The sequence below is a fragment of the Lissotriton helveticus genome, chromosome 12 (assembly GCF_964261635.1).
Source record: "Lissotriton helveticus chromosome 12, aLisHel1.1, whole genome shotgun sequence".
Taxonomy (NCBI): Eukaryota; Metazoa; Chordata; class Amphibia; order Caudata; family Salamandridae; genus Lissotriton; species Lissotriton helveticus.
The window spans coordinates 139,981,000-140,007,971 of record NC_136073.1 but is presented as its reverse complement, the minus strand read 5'-3'; the positions used below and the strand labels follow the sequence as shown (position 1 = coordinate 140,007,971).

The following is a 26,972-nucleotide window of genomic DNA, read 5'->3' as shown; positions in this document are numbered from 1 at the left end:
GGAGCTAAAAATGCTGTATCCAAAGTACTGTGCCAAGTTTTGGAGGCCACATCAGTGATATTGTGTTCTCTTAGGGAGACTTCACGTGAGGTTCTGGAGGCCTATTCTGAAATATTGTGTCTGTCCTGGGAGACTCCTACGGAGTATTGTCATGTGCATCACACCACATACGAAACGTCATGTCCAGTTCTTCATGGCTTACCAAGAGGTTTGATACTACTCTTCCAATGTTTGAATAACATAACGCTTGAGGTGGAAAAAGGAGGGAGCGGTCCTAGCAGAGTGGGACTGGAGGGCAGTCTGTGTTAGTTTGTGAACATCCCAGTCAAAGAGGTGAAATGTGCAGCATCTGCCTCAAAACACATACACTACATATAAGACTCTCATGACTGACAGTGTCACCTGATTTGCACTATAAAAGTCACATACATCATGGGCCTGAGTAGCCCAAGTAGCTCGCCGTGATCATATAGTGGTTAGTACTCTGAGTTGTGGCCGCAGCAACCTCGGGTCGAATCCGAGTCACGGCATTGCGGGTGGCAATGTCATGGCAGTTGGGAGATATTTTTTATTTGCAATATACAGAGTATTATTATTTTTGAAATAACACCTGTCCCAAACACTTTGTTTTCTTTGATTTGTGAAATTGCCAGCTTTAATCATGAGAAGTCATTTCATTATGATGCCACAGCTGTGGGGCAGCAGGGACAGAGTGTTTTAATACATGCAATGCTTACTTTTAATGTACTCTTGCATGTTGTAGCCCGTGTAATTGAGTAGAAATCGTTTTTGAGGAATGCAAAAACATTTCCTTGTGTAATAATACCTTTTCTGTAAGAGTGCCTTTGCCGGTTAGCTCAGTTGGTTAGAGCGTGGTGCTAATAACGCCAAGGTCGTGGGTTCGATCCCCGTACCGGCCATTTTTTTTCACAATTAAAAGAGAGAAGTCATGCATTACAGTACAAGACGTTTAAAAACAACGTATAGGTTGTTTGTTTATTCTGGTCATTAACTGGGATCTGATGGCTGATGTTTGTGCAAGGGTGAGTGTTGCTAGTACCATGTAAAGGGCACTGTGGTCTAACAGCCCCCAGCCTCCCTCTCCTATGGCTGGACGACCAGCCCGCTCCTTGGGTCTCTCAAAGTGCACTTTTTGAAGCCCTGTTTGAAGCTGGGACGCATCAACTAAAGGTGACACTTTCTCTCCAAAAGTGACGATTTCTCGGCTTCTCGTTGGGGTGTCCAGAGGTGACGAGAGGTGAAGGAAAGAGCACATGGGTTATGTAGGCATCATTATATTGTCTGCTATGTATTAGTGATCTTCAACATCGTTACACTCTCATTTAGTTTAACGTATGTATAGCACACTCGTCCACCCGTGTAAATATTGCAAAATGAATACAGATATGTACACCTAATGATATACGTTTGTCGTGACCCTCTTTGTAATTTTTCCATACCATGTTCAGGTTTTTCTTTCTCCATTTTCTTGTCGGTAGTAGCTGGATAAAAATTTAGAGACAGAAAAGTATGGAGTGCCTCACAGTGATACCGACACGGAAGGTACAATGGTTCTAAGTGAGTGGAAATAGGCGCTGTGGCTTAGTTGGTTAAAGCCCCTGTCTAGTATCAGGAGATCCTGAGTTCGAATCTCAGCAGTGCCTTGTTTTTACACAACCTCATTCAAGACTTTTTGTTTGATTAAAGACTCATTGTCTGCAAACACAATTTCTCCTATTATAATTATCCTCATGTACACAATGCTCCTCCTTAAAACCTAAAGATGTTTCGGGTTTTTACCTGCCATTGTAATGTACCACCAGCCACCAGTATCTTTAATTTTCAAAGCCAATCAGTTTGGTTTTGTGACGTGAAAAGATGTTTTTAAGCTTTGCTCGCTTCAAAGTACAACCTAGGCAGCAGTAATGCAAGCTTCAAACAACAGGTGTAGCACAGGCAGCACCTGAGTACCATTGCATTACTGACACTGTTACTGAAGAGGCAGAAGAGGTTCAAGCTTCAGTGCCTCAAGAACAGGCAACGCAAGGGCAGCAGAGTCTGATGGATTGTGAGAGCTTGGAAAATGACACTGTGTGCTGCGTGGAGCTAAAAATGCTGTATCCATAGTACTGTGCCAAGTTTTGGAGGCCACATCAGTGATATTGTGTTCTCTTAGGGAGACTTCACGTGAGGTTCTGGAGGCCTATTCTGAAATATTGTTTCTGTCCTGGGAGACTCCTACGGAGTATTGTCATGTGCATCACACCACATACGAAACGTCATGTCCAGTTCTTCATGGCTTACCAAGAGGTTTGATACTACTCTTCCAATGTTTGAATAACATAACGCTTGAGGTGTAAAAAGGAGGGAGCGGTCCTAGCAGAGTAGGACTGGAGGGCAGTCTGTGTTGGTTTGTGAACATCCCAGTCAAAGAGGTGAAATGTGCAGCATCTGCCTCAAAACACATACACTACATATAAGACTCTCATAACTGACAGTGTCACCTGATTTGCACTATAAAAGTCACATACATCATGGGCCTGAGTAGCCCAAGTAGCTCGCCGTGATCGTATAGTGGTTAGTACTCTGCGTTGTGGCCGCAGCAACCTCGGGTCGAATCCGAGTCACGGCATTGCGGGTGGCAATGTCATGGCAGTTGGGAGATACTTTTTATTTGCAATATACAGAGTATTATTATTTTTGAAATAACACCTGTCCCAAACACTTTGTTTTCTTTGATTTGTGAAATTGCCAGCTTTAATCATGAGAAGTCATTTCATTATGATGCCACAGCTGTGGGGAAGAAGGGACAGAGTGTTTTAATACATGCAATGCTTACTTTTAATGTACTCTTGCATGTTGTAGCCCGTGTAATTGTGCAGAAATCGTTTTTGAGGAATGCAAAAACATTTCCTTGTGTAATAATACCTTTTCTGTGTGACTGACTTGGCCGGTTAGCTCAGTTGGTTAGAACGTGGTGCTAATAACGCCAAGGTCGCGGGTTCGATCCCCGTACCGGCCAGTATTTTTCACAATGAAAATTGAAAAGTCATGCATTACAGTACAAGACGTTTAAAAACAACGTATAGGTTGTTTGTTTATTCTGGTCATTAACTGGGCTCTGATGGCTGATGTTTGTTCAAGGGTGAGTGTTGCTAGTACCATGTAAAGGGCACTGTGGTCTAACAGCCCCCAGCCTCCCTCTCCTATGGCTGGACGACCAGCCCGCTCCTTGGGTCTCTCAAAGTGCACTTTTTGAAGCCCTGTTTGAAGCTGGGACGCATCAACTAAAGGTGACACTTTCTCTCCAAAAGTGACGATTTCTCAGCTTCTCGTTGGGGTGTCCAGAGGTGACGAGTGGTGAAGGAAAGAGCACAAGGGTTATGTAGGCATCATTAAATTGTCTGCTATGTATTAGTGATCTTTAACATCGTTACACTCTTGTTTAGTTTAACGTATGTATAGCACACTCGTCCACCCGTGTAAATATTGCAAAATGAATACAGATATGTACACCTAATGATATACGTTTGTCGTGACCCTCTTTGTAATTTTTCCATACCATGTTCAGGTTTTTCTTTCTCCATTTTCTTGTCGGTAGTAGCTGGATAAAAATTTGGAGACAGAAAAGTATGGAGTGCCTCACAGTGATACCAACACAGAAGGTACAATGGTTCCAAGTGAGTGGAAATAGGCGCTGTGGCTTAGTTGTTTAAAGCGCCTGTCTAGTAAACAGGAGATCCTGAGTTTGAATCTCAGCAGTGCCTTGTTTTTACACAACCTCATACAAGACTTTTTGTTTGATTAAAGACTCATTGTCTGCAAACACAATTTTTCCTATTATAATTATCCTCATGTACACAATGCTCCTCCTTAAAACCTAAAGATGTTTCGGGTTTTTACCTGCCATTGTAATGTACCACCAGCCACCAGTATCTTTAATTTTCAAAGCCAATCAGTTTGGTTTTGTGACGTGAAAAGATGTTTTTAAGCTTCGCTCGCTTCAAAGTACAACCTAGGCAGCAGTAATGCAAGCTTCAAACAACAGGTGCAGCACAGGCAGCACCTGAGTACCATTGCATTACTGACACTGTTACTGAAGAGGCAGAAGAGGTTCAAGCTTCAGTGCCTCAAGAATAGGCAACGCAAGGGCAGCAGAGTCTGATGGATTGTGAGAGCTTGGAAAATGACACTGTGTGCTGCGTGGAGCTAAAAATGCTGTATCCATAGTACTGTACCAAGTTTTGGAGGCCACATCAGTGATATTGTGTTCTCTTAGGGAGACTTCACGTGAGGTTCTGGAGGCCTATTCTGAAATATTGTGTCTGTCCCGGGAGACTCCTACGGAGTATTGTCATGTGCATCACACCACATACGAAACGTCATGTCCAGTTCTTCATGGCTTACCAAGAGGTTTGATACTACTCTTCCAATGTTTGAATAACATAACGCTTGAGGTGTAAAAAGGAGGGAGCGGTCCTAGCAGAGTAGGACTGGAGGGCTGTCTGTGTTGGTTTGTGAACATCCCAGTCAAAGAGGTGAAATGTGCAGCATCTGCCTCAAAACACATACACTACATATAAGACTCTCATGACTGACAGTGTCACCTGATTTGCACTATAAGAGTCACATACATCATGGGCCTGAGTAGCCCAAGTAGCTCGCCGTGATCGTATAGTGGTTAGTACTCTGCGTTGTGGCCGCAGCAACCTCGGTTCGAATCCGAGTCACGGCATCGCGGGTGGCAATGTCATGGCAGTTGTGTGATATTTTTTATTTGCAATATACAGAGTATTATTATTTTTTAAATAACACCTGTCCCAAACACTTTGTTTTCTTTGATTTGTGAAATAGCCAGCTTTAATCATGAGAAGTCATTTCATTATGATGCCACAGCTGTGGGGCAGAAGGGACAGGGTGTTTTAATACATGCAATGCTTACTTTTAATGTACTCTTGGATGTTGTAGCCCTTGTAATTGTGCAGAAATCGTTTTTGAGGAATGCAAAAACATTTCCTTGTGTAATAATACCTTTTCCGTGTGATTGACTTGGCCGGTTAGCTCAGTTGGTAAGAGCGTGGTGCTAATAACACCAAGGTTGCTGGTTCGATCCCCGTACCGGCCAGTATTTTTCACAATTAAAATAGAAAAGTCATGCATTACAGTACAAGACGTTTAAAAACAACGTATAGGTTGTTTGTTTATTCTGGTCATTAACTGGGCTCTGATGGCTGATGTTTGTTCAAGGGTGAGTGTTGCTAGTACCATGTAAAGGGCACTGTGGTCTAACAGTCCCCAGCCTCCCTCTCCTATGGCTGGACGACCAGCCCGCTCCTTGGGTCTCTCAAAGTGCACTTTTTGAAGCCCTGTTTAAAGCTGGGACGCATCAACTAAAGGTGACACTTTCTCTCCAAAAGTGACGATATCTCGGCTTCTCGTTGGGGTGTCCAGAGGTGACGAGAGGTGAAGGAAAGAGCACATGGGTTATGTAGGCATCATTAAATTGTCTGCTATGTATTAGTGATCTTTAACATCGTTACACTCTTGTTTAGTTTAACGTATGTATAGCACACTCGTCCACCCGTGTAAATATTGCAAAATGAATACAGATATGTACACCTAATGATATACGTTTGTCGTGACCCTCTTTGTAATTTTTCCATACCATGTTCAGGTTTTTCTTTCTCCATTTTCTTGTCGGTAGTCGCTGGATAAAAATTTACAGACAGAAAAGTATGGAGTGCCTCACAGTGATACCAACACAGAAGGTACAATTGTTCCAAGTGAGTGGAAATAGGCGCTGTGGCTTAGTTGGTTAAAGCGCCTGTCTAGTAAACAGGAGATCCTGAGTTCGAATCTCAGCAGTGCCTTGTTTTTACACAACCTCATACAAGACTTTTTGTTTGATTAAAGACTCATTGTCTGCAAACACAATTTCTCCTATTATAATTCTCCTCATGTACACAATGCTCCTCCTTAAAACCTAAAGATGTTTCGGGTTTTTACCTGCCATTGTAATGTACCACCAGCCACCAGTATCTTTAATTTTCAAAGCCAATCAGTTTGGTTTTGTGACGTGAAAAGATGTTTTTAAGCTTCGCTCGCTTCAAAGTACAACCTAGGCAGCAGTAATGCAAGCTTCAAACAACAGGTGCAGCACAGGCAGCACCTGAGTACCATTGCATTACTGACACTGTTACTGAAGAGGCAGAAGAGGTTCAAGCTTCAGTGCCTCAAGAACAGGCAACGCAAGGGCAGCAGAGTCTGATGGATTGTGAGAGCTTGGAAAATGACACTGTGTGCTGCGTGGAGCTAAAAATGCTGTATCCATAGTACTGTGCCAAGTTTTGGAGGCCACATCAGTGATATTGTGTTCTCTTAGGGAGACTTCACGTGAGGTTCTGGAGGCCTATTCTGAAATATTGTGTCTGTCCCGGGAGACTCCTACGGAGTATTGTCATGTGCATCACACCACATACGAAACGTCATGTCCAGTTCTTCATGGCTTACCAAGAGGTTTGATACTACTCTTCCAATGTTTGAATAACATAATGCTTGAGGTGTAAAAAGGAGGGAGCGGTCCTAGCAGAGTAGGACTGGAGGGCAGTCTGTGTTGGTTTGTGAACATCCCAGTCAAAGAGGTGGAATGTGCAGCATCTGCCTCAAAACACATACACTACATATAAGACTCTCATGACTGACATTGTCACCTGATTTGAACTATAAAAGTCACATACATCATGGGCCTGAGTCGCCCAAGTAGCTCGCCGTGATCGTATAGTGGTTAGTACTCTGCGTTGTGGCCGCAGCAACCTCGGTTCGAATCCGAGTCACGGCATCGCGGTTGGCAATGTCGTGGCAGTTGGGTGATATGTTTTTATTTGCAATATACAGAGTATTATTATTTTTTAAATAACACCTGTCCCAAACACTTTGTTTTCTTTGATTTGTGAAATTGCCAGCTTTAATCATGAGAAGTCATTTCATTATGATGCCACAGCTGTGGGGCAGAAGGGACAGGGCGTTTTAATACATGCAATGCTTACTTTTAATGTACTCTTGGATGTTGTAGCCCGTGTAATTGTGCAGAAATCGTTTTTGAGGAATGCAAAAACATTTCCTTGTGTAATAATACCTTTTCCGTGTGATTGACTTGGCCGGTTAGCTCAGTTGGTTAGAGCGTGGTGCTAATAACGCCAAGCTCGCCCCCGTACCGGCCAGTTTTTTTCACAATTAAAATAGAAAAGTCATGCATTACAGTACAAGACGTTTAAAAACAACGTATAGGTTGTTTGTTTATTCTGGTCATTAACTGGGCTCTGATGGCTGATGTTTGTTCAAGGGTGAGTGTTGCTAGTACCATGTAAAGGGCACTGTGGTCTAACAGCCCCCAGCCTCCCTCTCCTATGTCTGGACGACCAGCCCGCTCCTTGGGTCTTTCAAAGTGCACTTTTTGAAGCCCTGTTTGAAGCTGGGACGCATCAACTAAAGGTGACACTTTCTCTCCAAAAGTGACGATTTCTCGGCTTCTCGTTGGGGTGTCCAGAGGTGACGAGAGGTGAAGGAAAGAGCACATGGGTTATGTAGGCATCATTAAATTGTCTGCTATGTATTAGTGATCTTTAACATCGTTACACTCTTGTTTAGTTTAACGTATGTATAGCACACTCGTCCACCCGTGTAAATATTGCAAAATTAATACAGATATGTACACCTAATGATATACGTTTGTCGTGACCCTCTTTGTAATTTTTCCATACCATGTTCAGATTTTTCTTTCTCCATTTTCTTGTCGGTAGTAGCTGGATAAAAATTTAGAGACAGAAAAGTATGGAGTGCCTCACAGTGATACCAACACAGAAGGTACAATGGTTCCAAGTGAGTGGAAATAGGCGCTGTGGCTTAGTTGGTTAAAGCGCCAGTCTAGTAAACAGGAGATCCTGAGTTTGAATCTCAGCAGTGCCTTGTTTTTACACAACCTCATACAAGACTTTTTGTTTGATTAAAGACTCATTGTCTGCAAACACAATTTCTCCTATTATAATTATCTTCATGTACACAGTGCTCCTCCTTAAAACCTAAAGATGTTTCGGGTTTTTACCTGCCATTGTAATGTACCACCAGCCACCAGTATCTTTAATTTTCAAAGCCAATCAGTTTGGTTTTGTGACGTGAAAAGATGTTTTTAAGCTTCGCTCGCTTCAAAGTACAACCTAGGCAGCAGTAATGCAAGCTTCAAACAACAGGTGCAGCACAGGCAGCACCTGAGTACCATTGCATTACTGACACTGTTACTCAAGAGGCAGAAGAGGTTCAAGCTTCAGTGCCTCAAGAACAGGCAACGCAAGGGCAGCAGAGTCTGATGGATTGTGAGAGCTTGGAAAATGACACTGTGTGCTGCGTGGAGCTAAAAATGCTGTATCCATAGTACTGTGCCAAGTTTTGGAGGCCACATCAGTGATATTGTGTTCTCTTAGGGAGACTTCACGTGAGGTTCTGGAGGCCTATTCTGAAATATTGTGTCTGTCCCGGGAGACTCCTACGGAGTATTGTCATGTGCATCACACCACATACGAAACGTCATGTCCAGTTCTTCATGGCTTACCAAGAGGTTTGATACTACTCTTCCAATGTTTGAATAACATAACGCTTGAGGTGTAAAAAGGAGGGAGCGGTCCTAGCAGAGTAGGACTGGAGGGCTGTCTGTGTTGGTTTGTGAACATCCCAGTCAAAGAGGTGAAATGTGCAGCATCTGCCTCAAAACACATACACTACATATAAGACTCTCATGACTGACAGTGTCACCTGATTTGCACTATAAAAGTCACATACGTCATGGGACTGAGTAGCCCAAGTAGCTCGCCGTGATCGTATAGTGGTTAGTACTCTGCCTGCGTTGTGGCCGCAGCAACCTCGGTTCGAATCCAAGTCACGGCATTGCGGATGGCAATTGGGAGATATTTTTTATTTGCAAAATACAGAGTATTATTATTTTTTAAATAACACCTGTCCCAAACACTTTGTTTTCTTTGATTTGTGAAATTGCCAGCTTTAATCATGAGAAGTCATTTCATTATGATGCCACAGCTGTGGGGCAGAAGGGGCAGAGTGTTTTAATACATGCAATGCTTACTTTTAATGTACTCTTGCATGTTGTAGCCCGTGTAATTCTGCAGAAATCGTTTTTGAGGAATGCAAAAACATTTCCTTGTGTAATAATACCTTTTCTGTATGAATGACTTGGCCGGTTAGCTCAGTTGGTTAGAGTGTGGTGCTAATAACGCCAAGGTTGCGGGTGTGATCCCCGTACCGGCCAGTATTTTTCACAATTAAAAGAGGGAAGTCATGCATTACAGTTCAAGACGTTTAAAAACAACGTATAGGTTGTTTGTTTATTCTGGTCGTTAACTGGGCTCTGATGGCTGATGTTTGTGCAAGGGTGAGTGTTGCTAGTACCATGTAAAGGGCACTGTGGTCTAACAGCCCCCAGCCTCCCTCTCCTATGGCTGGACGACCAGCCCGCTCCTTGGGTCTCTCAAAGTGCACTTTTTGAAGCCCTGTTTGAAGCTGGGACGCATCAACTAAAGGTGACACTTTCTCTCCAAAAGTGACGATTTCTCGGCTTCTCGTTGGGGTGTCCAGAGGTGACGAGAGGTGAAGGAAAGAGCACATGGGTTACGTAGGCATCATTAAATTGTCTGCTATGTATTAGTGATCTTTAACATCGTTACACTCTCGTTCAGTTTAACGTACGTATAGCACACTCGTCCACCGGTGTAAATATTGCAAAATGAATACAGATATGTACACCTAATGATATACGTTTCTCGTGACCCTCTTTGTAATTTTTCCATACCATGTTCAGGTTTTTCTTTCTCCATTTTCTTGTCGGTAGTAGCTGGATAAAAATTTAGAGACAGAAAAGTATGGAGTGCCTCACAGTGATACCGACACAGAAGGTACAATGGTTCTAAGTGAGTGTAAATAGGCGCTGTAGCTTAGTTGGTTAAAGCGCCTTGTCTAGTAAACAGGAGATCCTGAGTTTGAATCTCAGCAGTGCCTTGTTTTTACACAACCTCATACAAGACTTTTTGTTTGATTAAAGACTCATTGTCTGCAAACACAATTTCTCCTATTATAATTATCCTCATGTACACAATGCTCCTCCTTAAAACCTAAAGATGTTTCAGGTTTTTACCTGCCATTGTAATGTACCACCAGCCACCAGTATCTTTAATTTTCAAAGCCAATCAGTTTGGTTTTGTGACGTGAAAAGATGTTTTTAAGCTTCGCTCGCTTCAAAGTACAACCTAGGCAGCAGTAATGCAAGCTTCAAACAACAGGTGCAGCACAGGCAGCACCTGAGTACCATTGCATTACTGACACTGTTACTGAAGAGGCAGAAGAGGTTCAAGCTTCAGTGCCTCAAGAACAGGCAACGCAAGGGCAGCAGAGTCTGATGGATTGTGAGAGCTTGGAAAATGACCCTGTGTGCTGCGTGGAGCTAAAAATGCTGTATCCATAGTACTGTGCCAAGTTTTGGAGGCCACATCAGTGATATTGTGTTCTCTTAGGGAGACTTCACGTGAGGTTCTGGAGGACTATTCTGAAATATTGTGTCTGTCCTGGGAGACTCCTATGGAGTATTGTCATGTGCATCACACCACACACGAAACGTCATGTCCAGTTCTTCATGGCTTACCAAGAGGTTTGATACTACTCTTGCAATGTTTGAATAACATAACGCTTGAGGTGTAAAAAGGAGGGAGCGGTCCTAGCAGAGTAGGACTGGAGGGCAGTCTGTGTTGGTTTGTGAACATCCCAGTCAAAGAGGTGAAATGTGCAGCATCTGCCTCAAAACACATACACTACATATAAGACTCTCATGACTGACAGTGTCACCTGATTTGCACTATAAAAGTCACATACATCATGGGCCTGAGTAGCCCAAGTAGCTCGCCGTGATCGTATAGTGGTTAGTACTCTGCGTTGTGGCCGCAGCAACCTCGGTTCGAATCCGAGTCACGGCATTGCGGGTGGCAATGTCATGGCAGTTGGGTGATATTTTTTATTTGCAATATACAGAGTATTATTATTTTTTAAATAACACCTGTCCCAAACACTTTGTTTTCTTTGATTTGTAAAATTGCCAGCTTTAATCATGAGAAGTCATTTCATTATGATGCCACAGCTGTGGGGCAGAAGGGACAGAGTGTTTTAATACATGCAATGCTTACTTTTAATATACTCTTGCATGTTGTAGCCCGTGTAATTGTGCAGAAATCGTTTTTGAGGAATGCAAAAACATTTCCTTATGAAATAATACCTTTCTGTATGAATGACTTGGCCGGTTAGCTGAGTTGGTTAGCGCGTGGTGCTAATAACGCCAAGGTTGCGGGTTCGATCCCCGTACCGGCCAGTATTTTTCACAATTAAAAGAGAGAAGTCATGCATTACAGTTCAAGACGTTTAAAAACAACCTATAGGTTGTTTGTTTATTCTGGTCATAAACTGGGCTCTGATGGCTGATGTTTGTGCAAGGGTGAGTGTTGCTAGTACAATGTAAAGGGCACTGTGGTCTAACAGCCCCCAGCCTCCCTCTCCTATGGCTGGACGACCAGCCCGCTCCTTGGGTCTCTCAAAGTGCACTTTTTGAAGCCCTGTTTGAAGCTGGGACGCATCAACTAAAGGTGACACTTTCTCTCCAAAAGTGACGATTTCTCGGCTTCTCGTTGGGGTGTCCAGAGGTGACGAGAGGTGAAGGAAAGAGCACATGCGTTATGTAGGCATCATTAAATTGTCTGCTATGTATTAGTGATCTTTAACATCGTTACACTCTCGTTCAGTTTAACGTATGTATAGCACACTCGTCCACCCGTGTAAATATTGCAAAATTAATACAGATATGTACACCTAATAATATACGTTTGTCGTGACCCTCTTTGTAATTTTTCCATACCTTGTTCAGGTTTTTCTTTCTCCATTTTCTTGTCGGTAGTAGCTGGATAAAAATTTTGAGACAGAAAAGTATGGAGTGCCGCACAGTGATACCGACACAGAAGGTACAATGGTTCTAAGTGAGTGGAAACAGGCGCTGTGGTTTAGTTGGTTAAAGCGTCGGTCTAGTAAACAGGAGATCCTGAGTTCGAATCTCAGCAGTGCCTTGTTTTTACACAACCTCATACAAGACTTTTTGTTAGATTAAAGACTCATTGTCTGCAAACACAATTTCTCCTATTATAATTATCCTCATGTACACAATGCTCCTCCTTAAAACCTAAAGATGTTTCGGGTTTTTACCTGCCGTTGTAATGTACCACCAGCCACCAGTATCTTTAATTTTCAAAGCCAATCAGTTTGGTTTTGTGACGTGAAAAGATGTTTTTAAGCTTCGCTCGCTTCAAAGTACAACCTAGGCAGCAGTAATGCAAGCTTCAAACAACAGGTGCAGCACAGGCAGCACCTGAGTACCATTGCATTACTGACACAGTTACTGAAGAGGCAGAAGAGGTTCAAGCTTCAGTGCCTCAAGAACAGGCAACGCAAGGGCAGCAGAGTCTGATGGATTGTGAGAGCTTGGAAAATGACACTGTGTGCTGCGTGGAGCTAAAAATGCTGTATCCATAGTACTGCGCCAAGTTTTGGAGGCCACATCAGTGATATTGTGTTCTCTTAGGGAGACTTCACGTGAGGTTCTGGAGGCCTATTCTGAAATATTGTGTCTGTCCCGGGAGACTCCTACGGAGTATTGTCATGTGCATCACACCACATACGAAACATCATGTCCAGTTCTTCATGGCTTACCAAGAGGTTTGATACTACTCTTCCAATGTTTGAATAACATAACGCTTGAGGTGTAAAAAGAAGGGAGCGGTCCTTGCAGAGTAGGACTGGAGGGCAGTCTGTGTTGGTTTGTGAACATCCCAGTCAAAGAGGCGAAATGTGCAGCATCTGCCTCAAAACACATACACAACATATAAGACTCTGATGACTGACAGTGTCACCTGATTTGCACTATAAAAGTCACATACGTCATGGGCCTGAGTAGCCCAAGTAGCTCGCCGTGATCGTATAGTGGTTAGTACTCTGCGTTGTGGCCGCAGCAACCTCGGTTCGAATACGAGTTACGGCATTGCGGGTGGCAATGTCATGGCAGTTGGGTGATATTTTTTATTTGCAATATACAGAGTATTATTATTTTTTAAATAACACCTGTCCCAAACACTTTGTTTTCTTTGATTTGTGAAATTGCCAGCTTTAATCATGAGAAGTCATTTCATTATGATGCCAGAGCTGTGGGGCAGCAGGGACAGAGTGTTTTAATACATGCAATGCTTACTTTTAATGTACTCTTGCATGTTGTAGCCCGTGTAATTGTGCAGAAATCGTTTTTGAGGAATGCAAAAACATTTCCTTGTGTAATAATACCTTTTCTGTATGAATGATTTGGCCGGTTAGCTCAGTTGGTTAGAGCGTGGTGCTAATAACTCCAAGGTCGCGCGTTCGATCCCCGTACCGGCCAGTATTTTTCACAATTAAAAGAGAGAAGTCATGCATTACAGTACAAGACATTTAAAAACAACGTATAGGTTGTTTGTTTATTCTGGTCATTAACTGGGCTCTGATGGCTGATGTTTGTGCAAGGGTGAGTGTTGCTAGTACAATGTAAAGGGCACTGTGGTCTAACAGCCCCCAGCCTCCCTCTCCTATGGCTGGACGACCAGCCCGCTCCTTGGGTCTCTCAAAGTGCACTTTTTGAAGCCCTGTTTGAAGCTGGGACACATCAACTAAAGGTGACACTTTCTCTCCAAAAGTGACGATTTCTCGGCTTCTCGTTGGGGTGTCCAGAGGTGACGAGAGGTGAAGGAAAGAGCACATGCGTTATGTAGGCATCATTAAATTGTCTGCTATGTATTAGTGATCTTTAACATCGTTACACTCTCGTTCAGTTTAACGTATGTATAGCACACTCGTCCACCCGTGTAAATATTGCAAAATGAATACAGATATGTACACCTAATGATATACGTTTGTCGTGACCCTCTTTGTAATTTTTCCATACCTTGTTCAGATTTTTCTTTCTCCATTTTCTTGTCGGTAGTAGCTGGATAAAAATTTTGAGACAGAAAAGTATGGAGTGCCTCACAGTGATACCGACACAGAAGGTACAATGGTTCTAAGTGAGTGGAAACAGGCACTGTGGCTTAGTTGGTTAAAGCGTTGGTCTAGTAAACAGGAGATCCTGAGTTCGAATCTCAGCAGTGCCTTGTTTTTACACAACCTCATACAAGACTTTTTGTTTGATTAAAGACTCATTGTCTGCTAACACAATTTCTCCTATTATAATTATCCTCATGTACACAATGCTCCTCCTTAAAACCTAAAGATGTTTCGGGTTTTTACCTGCCATTGTAATGTACCACCAGCCACCAGTATCTTTAATTTTCAAAGCCAATCAGTTTGGTTTTGTGACGTGAAAAGATGTTTTTAAGCTTCGCTCGCTTCAAAGTACAACCTAGGCAGCAGTAATGCAAGCTTCAAACAACAGGTGCAGCACAGGCAGCACCTGAGTACCATTGCATTACTGACACAGTTACTGAAGAGGCAGAAGAGGTTCAAGCTTCAGTGCCTCAAGAACAGGCAACGCAAGGGCAGCAGAGTCTGATGGATTGTGAGAGCTTGGAAAATGACACTGTGTGCTGCGTGGAGCTAAAAATGCTGTATCCATAGTACTGCGCCAAGTTTTGGAGGCCACATCAGTGATATTGTGTTCTCTTAGGGAGACTTCACGTGAGGTTCTGGAGGCCTATTCTGAAATATTGTGTCTGTCCTGGGAGACTCCTACGGAGTATTGTCATGTGCATCACACCACATACGAAACATCATGTCCAGTTCTTCATGGCTTACCGAGAGGTTTGATACTACTCTTCCAATGTTTGAATAACATAACGCTTGAGGTGTAAAAAGAGGGGAGCGGTCCTTGCAGAGTAGGACTGGAGGGCAGTCTGTGTTGGTTTGTGAACATCCCAGTCAAAGAGGCGAAATGTGCAGCATCTGCCTCAAAACACATACACAACATATAAGACTCTGATGACTGACAGTGTCACCTGATTTGCACTATAAAAGTCACATACGTCATGGGCCTGAGTAGCCCAAGTAGCTCGCCGTGATCGTATAGTGGTTAGTACTCTGCGTTGTGGCCGCAGCCACCTCGGTTCGAATCCAAGTCATGGCATTGCGTGTGGCAATGTCATGGCAGTTGGGAGATATTTTTTATTTGCAATATACAGAGTATTATTATTTTTTAAATAACACCTGTCCCAAACACTTTGTTTTCTTTGATTTGTGAAATTGCCAGCTTTAATCATGAGAAGTCATTTCATTATGGTGCCACAGCTGTGGGGCAGAAGGGACAGAGTGTTTTGATACATGCAATGCTTACTTTTAATGTACTCTTGCATGTTGTAGCCCGTGTAATTGTGCAGAAATCGTTTTTGAGGAATGCAAAAACATTTCCTTGTGTAATAATACCTTTTCTGTGAGAATGACTTGGCTGGTTAGCTCAGTTGGTTAGAGCGTGGTGCTAATAACGCCAAGGTCGCGGGTGTGATCCCCGTACCGGCCAGTATTTTTCACAATTAAAATAGAAAAGTCATGCATTACAGTACAAGACGTTTAAAAACAACGTATAGGTTGTTTGTTTATTCTGGTCATTAACTGGGCTCTGATGGCTGATGTTTGTGCAAGGGTGAGTGTTGCTAGAACCATGTAAAGGGCACTGTGGTCTAACAGCCCCCTGCCTCCCTCTCCTATGGCTGGACGACCAGCCCGCTCCTTGGGTCTCTCAAAGTGCACTTTTTGAAGCCCTGTTTGAAGCTGGGACGCATCAACTAAAGGTGACACTTTCTCTCCAAAAGTGACGATTTCTCGGCTTCTCGTTGGGGTGTCCAGAGGTGACGAGAGGTGAAGGAAAGAGCACATGGGTTATGTAGGCATCATTAAATTGTCTGCTATGTATTAGTGATCTTTAACATCGTTACACTCTCGTTTAGTTTAACGTATGTATAGCACACTCGTCCACCCGTGTAAATATTGCAAAATGAATACAGATATGTACGCCTAATGATATACGTTTGTCGTGACCCTCTTTGTAATTTTTCCATACCATGTTCAGGTTTTTCTTTCTCCATTTTCTTGTCGGTAGTAGCTGGATAAAAATTTAGAGACTGAAAAGTATGGAGTGCCTCACAGTGATACCGACACAGAAGGTACAATGGTTCTATGTGAGTGGAAATAGGCGCTGTGGCTTAGTTTGCTAAAGCCCCTGTCTTGTAAACAGGAGATCCTGAGTTTGAATCTCAGCAGTGCCTTATTTTTACACAACCTCAATCAAGAATTTTTGTTAGATTAAAGACTCATTGTCTGCAAACACAATTTCTCCTATTATAATTATCCTCATGTATACTATGCTCCTCCTTAAAACCTAAAGATGTTTCGGGTTTTTACCTGCCATTGTAATGTACCACCAGCCACCAGTATCTTTAATTTTCAAAGCCAATCAGTTTGGTTTTGTGACGTGAAAAGATGTTTTTAAGCTTCGCTCACTTCAAAGTACAACCTAGGCAGCAGTAATGCAAGCTTCAAACAACAGGTGCAGCACAGGCAGCACCTGAGTACCATTGCTTTACTGACACTGTTACTGAAGAGGCAGAAGAGGTTCAAGCTTCAGTGCCTCAAGAACAGGCAACGCAAGGGCAGCAAAGTCTGATGGATTGTGAGAGCTTGGAAAATGACACTGTGTGCTGCGTGGAGCTAAAAATGCTGTATCCAGAGTACTGTGCCAAGTTTTGGAGGCCACATCAGTGATATTGTGTTCTCTTAGGGAGACTTCACGTGAGGTTCTGGAGGCCTATTCTGAAATATTGTATCTGTCCCGGGAGACTCCTACGGAGTATTGTCATGTGCATCACACCACATACGAAACGTCATGTCCAGTTCTTCATGGCTTACCAAGAGGTTTGATACTACTCTTCCAATGTTTGAATAACATAACGCTTGAGGTGTAAAAAGGAGGGAGCGGTCCTAGCAGAGTAGGACTGGAGGGCAGTCTGTGTTGGTTTGTGAACATCCCAGTCAAAGAGGTGAAATGTGCAGCATCTGCCTCAAAACACATACACTACATATAAGACTCTGATGACTGACAGTGTCACCTGATTTGCACTATAAAAGTCACATACGTCATGGGACTGAGTAACCCAAGTAGCTCGCCGTGATCGTATAGTGGTTAGTACTCTGCGTTGTGGCCGCAGCAACCTCGGTTCGAATCCAAGTCACGGCATTGCGGGTGGCAATGTCATGGCAGTTGGGAGATATTTTTTATTTGCAATATACAGAGTATTATTATTTTTTAAATAACACCTGTCCCAAACACTTTGTTTTCTTTGATTTGTGAAATTGCCAGCTTTAATCATGAGAAGTCATTTCATTATGATGCCACAGCTGTGGGGCAGAAGGGACAGAGTGTTTTAATACATGCAATGCTTACTTTTAATGTACTCTTGCATGTTGTAGCCCGTGTAATTGTGCAGAAATCGTTTTTGAGGAATGCACAAACATTTCCTTGTGAAATAATACCTTTCTGTATGAATGACTTGGCCGGTTAGCTCAGTTGGTTAGAGAGTGGTGCTAATAACGCCAAGGTCGCGGGTTCAATCCCCGTACCGGCCAGTATTTTTCACAATTAAAAGAGAGAAGTCATGCATTACAGTACAAGACGTTTAAAAACAACGTATAGGTTGTTTGTTTATTCTGGTTGTTAACTGGGCTCTGATGGCTGATGTTTGTGCAAGGGTGAGTGTTGCTAGTACAATGTAAAGGGCACTGTGGTCTAACAGCCCCCAGCCTCCCTCTCCTATGGCTGGACGACCAGCCCGCTCCTTGGGTCTCTCAAAGTGCACTTTTTGAAGCCCTGTTTGAAGCTGGGACGCATCAACTAAAGGTGACACTTTCTCTCCAAAAGTGACGATTTCTCGGCTTCTCGTTGGGGTGTCCAGAGTTGACGAGAGGTGAAGGAAAGAGCACATGCGTTATGTAGGCATCATTAAATTGTCTGCTATGTATTAGTGATCTTTAACATCGTTACACTCTCGTTCAGTTTAACGTATGTATAGCACACTCGTGCACCCGTGTAAATATTGCAAAATGAATACAGATATGTACACCTAATGATATACGTTTGTCGTGACCCTCTTTGTAATTTTTCCATACCTTGTTCAGGTTTTTCTTTCTCCATTTTCTTGTCGGTAGTAGCTGGATACAAATTTTGAGACAGAAAAGTATGGAGTGCCTCACAGTGATACCGACACAGAAGGTACAATGGTTCTAAGTGACTGGAAACAGGCGCTGTGGCTTACTTGGTTAAAGCGTCGGTCTAGCAAACAGGAGATCCTGAGTTCAAATCTCAGCAGTGCCTTGTTTTTACACAACCTCATACAAGACTTTTTGTTTGATTAAAGACTCATTGTCTGCAAACACAATTTCTCCTATTTTAATTATCCTCATGTACACAATGCTCCTCCTTAAAACCTAAAGATGTTTCGGGTTTTTACCTGCCATTGTAATGTACCACCAGCCACCAGTATCTTTAATTTTCAAAGCCAATCAGTTTGGTTTTGTGACGTGAAAAGATGTTTTTAAGCTTCGCTCGCTTCAAAGTACAACCTAGGCAGCAGTAATGCAAGCTTCAAACAACAGGTGCAGCACAGGCAGCACCTGAGTACCATTGCATTACTGACACAGTTGCTGAAGAGGCAGAAGAGGTTCAAGCTTCAGTGCCTCAAGAACAGGCAACGCAAGGGCAGCAGAGTCTGATGTATTGTGAGAGCTTGGAAAATGACACTGTGTGCTGCGTGGAGCTAAAAATGCTGTATCCATAGTACTGCGCCAAGTTTTGGAGGCCACATCAGTGATATTGTGTTCTCTTAGGGAGACTTCACGTGAGGTTCTGGAGGCCCATTCTGAAATATTGTGTCTGTCCTGGGAGACTCCTACGGAGTATTGTCATGTGCATCACACCACATACGAAACATCATGTCCAGTTCTTCATGGCTTACCAAGAGGTTTGATACTACTCTTCCAATGTTTGAATAACATAACGCTTGAGATGTAAAAAGAAGGGAGCGGTCCTTGCAGAGTAGGACTGGAGGGCAGTCTGTGTTGGTTTGTGAACATCCCAGTCAAAGAGGCGAAATGTGCAGCATCTGCCTCAAAACACATACACAACATATAAGACTCTGATGACTGACAGTGTCACCTGATTTGCACTATAAAAGTCACATACGTCATGGGCCTGAGTAGCCCAAGTAGCTCGCCGTGATCGTATAGTGGTTAGTACTCTGAGTTGTGGCCGCAGCAACCTCGGTTCGAATCCGAGTCACGGCATTGCGGGTGGCAATGTCATGGCAGTTGGGTGACATTTTTTATTTGCAATATACAGAGTATTATTACTTTTTAAATAACACCTGTCCCAAACACTTTGTTTTCTTTGATTTGTGAAATTGCCAGCTTTAATCATGAGAAGTCATTTCATTATGATGCCAGAGCTGTGGGGCAGCAGGGACAGAGTGTTTTAATACATGCAATGCTTACTTTTAATGTACTCTTGCATGTTGTAGCCCGTGTAATTGTGCAGAAATCGTTTTTGAGGAATGCAAAAACATTTCCTTGTGTAACAATACCTTTTCTGTATGAATGACTTGGCCGGTTAGCTCAGTTGGTTAGAGCGTGGTGCTAATAACTCCAAGGTCGCGCGTTCGATCCCCGTACCGGCCAGTATTTTTCACAATTAAAAGAGAGAAGTCATGCATTACAGTACAAGACATTTAAAAACAACGTATAGGTTGTTTGTTTATTCTGGTCATTAACTGGGCTCTGATGGCTGATGTTTGTTCAAGGGTGAGTGTTGCTAGTACCATGTAAAGGGCACTGTGGTCTAACAGCCCCCAGCCTCCCTCTCCTATGGCTGGACGACCAGCCCGCTCCTTGGGTCTCTCAAAGTGCACTTTTTGAAGCCCTGTTTGAAGCTGGGACGCATCAACTAAAGGTGACACTTTCTCTCCAAAAGTGACGATTTCTCGGCTTCTCGTTGGGGTGTCCAGAGGTGACGAGAGGTGAAGGAAAGAGCACATGCGTTATGTAGGCATCATTAAATTGTCTGCTATGTATTAGTGATCTTTAACATCGTTACACTCTCGTTCAGTTTAACGTATGTATAGCACACTTGTCCACCCGTGTAAATATTGCAAAATGAATACAGATATGTACACCTAATGATATACGTTTGTCGTGACCCTCTTTGTAATTTTTCCATACCATGTTCAGGTTTTTCTTTCTCCATTTTCTTGTCGGTAGTCGCTGGATAAAAATTTACAGACAGAAAAGTATGGAGTGCCTCACAGTGATACCAACACAGAAGGTACAATTGTTCCAAGTGAGTGGAAATAGGCGCTGTGGCTTAGTTGGTTAAAGTGCCTGTCTAGTAAACAGGAGATCCTGAGTTCGAATCTCAGCATTGCCTTGTTTTTACACAACCTCATACAAGACTTTTTGTTTGATTAAAGACTCATTGTCTGCAAACACAATTTCTCCTATTATAATTCTCCTCATGTACACAATGCTCCTCCTTAAAACCTAAAGATGTTTCGGGTTTTTACCTGCCATTGTAATGTACCACCAGCCACCAGTATCTTTAATTTTCAAAGCCAATCAGTTTGGTTTTGTGACGTGAAAAGATGTTTTTAAGCTTCGCTCGCTTCAAAGTACAACCTAGGCAGCAGTAATGCAAGCTTCAAACAACAGGTGCAGCACAGGCAGCACCTGAGTACCATTGCATTACTGACACTGTTACTGAAGAGGCAGAAGAGGTTCAAGCTTCAGTGCCTCAAGAACAGGCAACGCAAGGGCAGCAGAGTCTGATGGATTGTGAGAGCTTGGAAAATGACACTGTGTGCTGCGTGGAGCTAAAAATGCTGTATCCATAGTACTGTGCCAAGTTTTGGAGGCCACATCAGTGATATTGTGTTCTCTTAGGGAGACTTCACGTGAGGTTCTGGAGGCCTATTCTGAAATATTGTGTCTGTCCCGGGAGACTCCTACGGAGTATTGTCATGTGCATCACACCACATACGAAACGTCATGTCCAGTTCTTCATGGCTTACCAAGAGGTTTGATACTACTCTTCCAATGTTTGAATAACATAACGCTTGAGGTGTAAAAAGGAGGGAGCGGTCCTAGCAGAGTAGGACTGGAGGGCTGTCTGTGTTGGTTTGTGAACATCCCAGTCAAAGAGGTGAAATGTGCAGCATCTGCCTCAAAACACATACACTACATATAAGACTCTCATGACTGACAGTGTCACCTGATTTGCACTATAAAAGTCACATACGTCATGGGCCTGAGTAGCCCAAGTAGCTCGCCGTGATCGTATAGTGGTTAGTACTCTGCGTTGTGGCCGCAGCAACCTCGGTTCGAATCCGAGTCACGGCATCGCGGGTGGCAATGTCATGGCAGTTGTGTGATATTTTTTATTTGCAATATACAGAGTATTATTATTTTTTAAATAACACCTGTCCCAAACACTTTGTTTTCTTTGATTTGTGAAATTGCCAGCTTTAATCATGAGAAGTCATTTCATTATGATGCCACAGCTGTGGGGCAGAAGGGACAGGGTGTTTTAATACATGCAATGCTTACTTTTAATGTACTCTTGGATGTTGTAGCCCGTGTAATTGTGCAGAAATCGTTTTTGAGGAATGCAAAAACATTTCCTTGTGTAATAATACCTTTTCCGTGTGATTGACTTGGCCGGTTAGCTCAGTTGGTTAGAGCGTGGTGCTAATAACACCAAGGTTGTGGGTTCGATCCCCGTACCGGCCAGTATTTTTCACAATTAAAATATAAAAGTCATGCATTACAGTACAAGACGTTTAAAAACAACGTATAGGTTGTTTGTTTATTCTGGTCATTAACTGGGCTCTGATGGCTGATGTTTGTTCAAGGGTGAGTGTTGCTAGTACCATGTAAAGGGCACTGTGGTCTAACAGTCCCCAGCCTCCCTCTCCTATGGCTGGACGACCAGCCCGCTCCTTGGGTCTCTCAAAGTGCACTTTTTGAAGCCCTGTTTAAAGCTGGGACGCATCAACTAAAGGTGACACTTTCTCTCCAAAAGTGACGATTTCTCGGCTTCTCGTTGGGGTGTCCAGAGGTGACGAGAGGTGAAGGAAAGAGCACATGGGTTATGTAGGCATCATTAAATTGTCTGCTATGTATTAGTGATCTTTAACATCGTTACACTCTTGTTTAGTTTAACGTATGTATAGCACACTCGTCCACCCGCGTAAATATTGCAAAATGAATACAGATATGTACACCTAATGATATACGTTTGTCGTGACCCTCTTTGTAATTTTTCCATACCATGTTCAGGTTTTTCTTTCTCCATTTTCTTGTCGGTAGTCGCTGGATAAAAATTTACAGACAGAAAAGTATGGAGTGCCTCACAGTGATACCAACACAGAAGGTACAATTGTTCCAAGTGCGTGGAAATAGGCGCTGTGGCTTAGTTGGTTAAAGCGCCTGTCTAGTAAACAGGAGATCCTGAGTTCGAATCTCAGCAGTGCCTTGTTTTTACACAACCTCATACAAGACTTTTTGTTTGATTAAAGACTCATTGTCTGCAAACACAATTTCTCCTATTATAATTCTCCTCATGTACACAATGCTCCTCCTTAAAACCTAAAGATGTTTCGGGTTTTTACCTGCCATTGTAATGTACCACCAGCCACCAGTATCTTTAATTTTCAAAGCCAATCAGTTTGGTTTTGTGACGTGAAAAGATGTTTTTAAGCTTCGCTCGCTTCAAAGTACAACCTAGGCAGCAGTAATGCAAGCTTCAAACAACAGGTGCAGCACAGGCAGCACCTGAGTACCATTGCATTACTGACACTGTTACTGAAGAGGCAGAAGAGGTTCAAGCTTCAGTGCCTCAAGAACAGGCAACGCAAGGGCAGCAGAGTCTGATGGATTGTGAGAGCTTGGAAAATGACACTGTGTGCTGCGTGGAGCTAAAAATGCTGTATCCATAGTACTGTGCCAAGTTTTGGAGGCCACATCAGTGATATTGTGTTCTCTTAGGGAGACTTCACGTGAGGTTCTGGAGGCCTATTCTGAAATATTGTGTCTGTCCCGGGAGACTCCTACGGAGTATTGTCATGTGCATCACACCACATACGAAACGTCATGTCCAGTTCTTCATGGCTTACCAAGAGGTTTGATACTACTCTTCCAATGTTTGAATAACATAACGCTTGAGGTATAAAAAGGAGGGAGCGGTCCTAGCAGAGTAGGACTGGAGGGCAGTCTGTGTTGGTTTGTGAACATCCCAGTCAAAGAGGTGGAATGTGCAGCATCTGCCTCAAAACACATACACTACATATAAGACTCTCATGACTGACATTGTCACCTGATTTGAACTATAAAAGTCACATACATCATGGGCCTGAGTCGCCCAAGTAGCTCGCCGTGATCGTATAGTGGTTAGTACTCTGCGTTGTGGCCGCAGCAACCTCGGTTCGAATCCGAGTCACGGCATCGCGGTTGGCAATGTCGTGGCAGTTGGGTGATATGTTTTTATTTGCAATATACAGAGTATTATTATTTTTTAAATAACACCTGTCCCAAACACTTTGTTTTCTTTGATTTGTGAAATTGCCAGCTTTAATCATGAGAAGTAATTTCATTATGATGCCACAGCTGTGGGGCAGAAGGGACAGGGCGTTTTAATACATGCAATGCTTACTTTTAATGTACTCTTGGATGTTGTAGCCCGTGTAATTGTGCAGAAATCGTTTTTGAGGAATGCAAAAACATTTCCTTGTGTAATAATACCTTTTCCGTGTGATTGACTTGGCCGGTTAGCTCAGTTGGTTAGAGCGTGGTGCTAATAACGCCAAGGTCGCCCCCGTACCGGCCAGTATTTTTCACAATTAAAATAGAAAAGTCATGCATTACAGTACAAGACGTTTAAAAACAACGTATAGGTTGTTTGTTTATTCTGGTCATTAACTGGGCTCTGATGGCTGATGTTTGTTCAAGGGTGAGTGTTGCTAGTACCATGTAAAGGGCACTGTGGTCTAACAGCCCCCAGCCTCCCTCTCCTATGTCTGGACGACCAGCCCGCTCCTTGGGTCTTTCAAAGTGCACTTTTTGAAGCCCTGTTTGAAGCTGGGACGCATCAACTAAAGGTGACACTTTCTCTCCAAAAGTGACGATTTCTCGGCTTCTCGTTGGGGTGTCCAGAGGTGACGAGAGGTGAAGGAAAGAGCACATGGGTTATGTAGGCATCATTAAATTGTCTGCTATGTATTAGTGATCTTTAACATCGTTACACTCTTGTTTAGTTTAACGTATGTATAGCACACTCGTCCACCCGTGTAAATATTGCAAAATGAATACAGATATGTACACCTAATGATATACGTTTGTCGTGACCCTCTTTGTAATTTTTCCATACCATGTTCAGATTTTTCTTTCTCCATTTTCTTGTCGGTAGTAGCTGGATAAAAATTTAGAGACAGAAAAGTATGGAGTGCCTCACAGTGATACCAACACAGAAGGTACAATGGTTCCAAGTGAGTGGAAATAGGCGCTGTGGCTTAGTTGGTTAAATCGCCAGTCTAGTAAACAGGAGATCCTGAGTTTGAATCTCAGCAGTGCCTTGTTTTTACACAACCTCATACAAGACTTTTTGTTTGATTAAAGACTCATTGTCTGCAAACACAATTTCTCCTATTATAATTATCCTCATGTACACAGTGCTCCTCCTTAAAACCTAAAGATGTTTCGGGTTTTTACCTGCCATTGTAATGTACCACCAGCCACCAGTATCTTTAATTTTCAAAGCCAATCAGTTTGGTTTTGTGACGTGAAAAGATGTTTTTAAGCTTCGCTCGCTTCAAAGTACAACCTAGGCAGCAGTAATGCAAGCTTCAAACAACAGGTGCAGCACAGGCAGCACCTGAGTACCATTGCATTACTGACACTGTTACTCAAGAGGCAGAAGAGGTTCAAGCTTCAGTGCCTCAAGAACAGGCAACGCAAGGGCAGCAGAGTCTGATGGATTGTGAGAGCTTGGAAAATGACACTGTGTGCTGCGTGGAGCTAAAAATGCTGTATCCATAGTACTGTGCCAAGTTTTGGAGGCCACATCAGTGATATTGTGTTCTCTTAGGGAGACTTCACGTGAGGTTCTGGAGGCCTATTCTGAAATATTGTGTCTGTCCCGGGAGACTCCTACGGAGTATTGTCATGTGCATCACACCACATACGAAACGTCATGTCCAGTTCTTCATGGCTTACCAAGAGGTTTGATACTACTCTTCCAATGTTTGAATAACATAACGCTTGAGGTGTAAAAAGGAGGGAGCGGTCCTAGCAGAGTAGGACTGGAGGGCTGTCTGTGTTGGTTTGTGAACATCCCAGTCAAAGAGGTGAAATGTGCAGCATCTGCCTCAAAACACATACACTACATATAAGACTCTCATGACTGACAGTGTCACCTGATTTGCACTATAAAAGTCACATACATCATGGGCCTGAGTAGCCCAAGTAGCTCGCCGTGATCGTATAGTGGTTAGTACTCTGCCTGCGTTGTGGCCGCAGCAACCTCGGTTCAAATCCGAGTCACGGCATCGCGGGTGGCAATGTCATGGCAGTTGTGTGATATTTTTTATTTGCAATATACAGAGTATTATTTTTTTTTAAATAACACCTGTCCCAAACACTTTGTTTTCTTTGATTTGTGAAATTGCCAGCTTTAATCATGAGAAGTCATTTCATTATGATGCCACAGCTGTGGGGCAGAAGGGACAGGGTGTTTTAATACATGCAATGCTTACTTTTAATGTACTCTTGGATGTTGTAGCCCGTGTAATTGTGCAGAAATCGTTTTTGAGGAATGCAAAAACATTTCCTTGTGTAATAATACCTTTTCCATTTGATTGACTTGGCCGGTTAGCTCAGTTGGTTAGAGCGTGGTGCTAATAACGCCAAGGTTGTGGGTTCGATCCCCGTACCGGCCAGTATTTTTCACAATTAAAATAGAAAAGTCATGCATTACAGTACAAGACGTTTAAAAACAACGTATAGGTTGCTTGTTTATTCTGGTCATTAACTGGGCTCTGATGGCTGATGTTTGTTCAAGGGTGAGTGTTGCTAGTACCATGTAAAGGGCACTGTGGTCTAACAGTCCCCAGCCTCCCTCTCCTATGGCTGGACGACCAGCCCGCTCCTTGGGTCTCTCAAAGTGCACTTTTTGAAGCCCTGTTTAAAGCTGGGACGCATCAACTAAAGGTGACACTTTCTCTCCAAAAGTGACGATTTCTCGGCTTCTCGTTGGGGTGTCCAGAGGTGACGAGAGGTGAAGGAAAGAGCACATGGGTTATGTAGGCATCATTAAATTGTCTGCTATGTATTAGTGATCTTTAACATCGTTACACTCTTGTTTAGTTTAACGTATGTATAGCACACTCGTCCACCCGTGTAAATATTGCAAAATGAATACAGATATGTACACCTAATGATATCCGTTTGTCGTGACCCTCTTTGTAATTTTTCCATACCATGTTCAGATTTTTCTTTCTCCATTTTCTTGTCGGTAGTAGCTGGATAAAAATTTAGAGACAGAAAAGTATGGAGTGCCTCACAGTGATACCAACACAGAAGGTACAATGGTTCCAAGTGAGTGGAAAGAGGCGCTGTGGCTTAGTTGGTTAAAGCGCCTGTCTAGTAAACAGGAGATCCTGAGTTTGAATCTCAGCAGTGCCTTGTTTTTACACAACCTCATACAAGACTTTTTGTTTGATTAAAGACTCATTGTCTGCAAACACAATTTCTCCTATTATAATTATCCTCATGTA

The 26,972-nt window shown here is 42.9% G+C and overlaps 18 non-coding genes across 18 annotated transcripts; all 18 read left to right on the top strand.

Annotated features, from left to right (window-relative positions):
* Positions 1–2,948: 2,948 nt before the first annotated feature.
* TRNAI-AAU (transfer RNA isoleucine (anticodon AAU)) lies at positions 2,949–3,022 on the top strand. Its single transcript has one exon. It is a non-coding gene; the product is annotated as a tRNA-Ile (tRNA).
* A 671-nt stretch (positions 3,023–3,693) lies between these two features.
* TRNAT-AGU (transfer RNA threonine (anticodon AGU)) lies at positions 3,694–3,767 on the top strand. Its single transcript has one exon. It is a non-coding gene; the product is annotated as a tRNA-Thr (tRNA).
* An 896-nt stretch (positions 3,768–4,663) lies between these two features.
* On the top strand, positions 4,664–4,735 carry TRNAH-GUG (transfer RNA histidin (anticodon GUG)). The gene has a single exon. It is a non-coding gene; the product is annotated as a tRNA-His (tRNA).
* A 1,061-nt stretch (positions 4,736–5,796) lies between these two features.
* Positions 5,797–5,870, top strand: TRNAT-AGU (transfer RNA threonine (anticodon AGU)). The gene has a single exon. It is a non-coding gene; the product is annotated as a tRNA-Thr (tRNA).
* Positions 5,871–6,766: 896 nt separating this feature from the next.
* Positions 6,767–6,838, top strand: TRNAH-GUG (transfer RNA histidin (anticodon GUG)). Its single transcript has one exon. It is a non-coding gene; the product is annotated as a tRNA-His (tRNA).
* A 1,053-nt stretch (positions 6,839–7,891) lies between these two features.
* TRNAT-AGU (transfer RNA threonine (anticodon AGU)) lies at positions 7,892–7,965 on the top strand. Its single transcript has one exon. It is a non-coding gene; the product is annotated as a tRNA-Thr (tRNA).
* A 2,022-nt stretch (positions 7,966–9,987) lies between these two features.
* TRNAT-AGU (transfer RNA threonine (anticodon AGU)) lies at positions 9,988–10,062 on the top strand. Its single transcript has one exon. It is a non-coding gene; the product is annotated as a tRNA-Thr (tRNA).
* Positions 10,063–10,958: 896 nt separating this feature from the next.
* TRNAH-GUG (transfer RNA histidin (anticodon GUG)) lies at positions 10,959–11,030 on the top strand. The gene has a single exon. It is a non-coding gene; the product is annotated as a tRNA-His (tRNA).
* Positions 11,031–12,090: 1,060 nt separating this feature from the next.
* Positions 12,091–12,164, top strand: TRNAT-AGU (transfer RNA threonine (anticodon AGU)). Its single transcript has one exon. It is a non-coding gene; the product is annotated as a tRNA-Thr (tRNA).
* Positions 12,165–14,193: 2,029 nt separating this feature from the next.
* On the top strand, positions 14,194–14,267 carry TRNAT-AGU (transfer RNA threonine (anticodon AGU)). The gene has a single exon. It is a non-coding gene; the product is annotated as a tRNA-Thr (tRNA).
* Positions 14,268–16,296: 2,029 nt separating this feature from the next.
* On the top strand, positions 16,297–16,370 carry TRNAT-UGU (transfer RNA threonine (anticodon UGU)). Its single transcript has one exon. It is a non-coding gene; the product is annotated as a tRNA-Thr (tRNA).
* Positions 16,371–18,398: 2,028 nt separating this feature from the next.
* Positions 18,399–18,472, top strand: TRNAA-AGC (transfer RNA alanine (anticodon AGC)). Its single transcript has one exon. It is a non-coding gene; the product is annotated as a tRNA-Ala (tRNA).
* A 2,029-nt stretch (positions 18,473–20,501) lies between these two features.
* Positions 20,502–20,575, top strand: TRNAT-AGU (transfer RNA threonine (anticodon AGU)). The gene has a single exon. It is a non-coding gene; the product is annotated as a tRNA-Thr (tRNA).
* An 896-nt stretch (positions 20,576–21,471) lies between these two features.
* TRNAH-GUG (transfer RNA histidin (anticodon GUG)) lies at positions 21,472–21,543 on the top strand. The gene has a single exon. It is a non-coding gene; the product is annotated as a tRNA-His (tRNA).
* A 1,061-nt stretch (positions 21,544–22,604) lies between these two features.
* On the top strand, positions 22,605–22,678 carry TRNAT-AGU (transfer RNA threonine (anticodon AGU)). Its single transcript has one exon. It is a non-coding gene; the product is annotated as a tRNA-Thr (tRNA).
* An 896-nt stretch (positions 22,679–23,574) lies between these two features.
* On the top strand, positions 23,575–23,646 carry TRNAH-GUG (transfer RNA histidin (anticodon GUG)). Its single transcript has one exon. It is a non-coding gene; the product is annotated as a tRNA-His (tRNA).
* A 2,415-nt stretch (positions 23,647–26,061) lies between these two features.
* On the top strand, positions 26,062–26,135 carry TRNAI-AAU (transfer RNA isoleucine (anticodon AAU)). The gene has a single exon. It is a non-coding gene; the product is annotated as a tRNA-Ile (tRNA).
* Positions 26,136–26,806: 671 nt separating this feature from the next.
* Positions 26,807–26,880, top strand: TRNAT-AGU (transfer RNA threonine (anticodon AGU)). Its single transcript has one exon. It is a non-coding gene; the product is annotated as a tRNA-Thr (tRNA).
* The last annotated feature ends 92 nt before the right edge of the window (positions 26,881–26,972 follow it).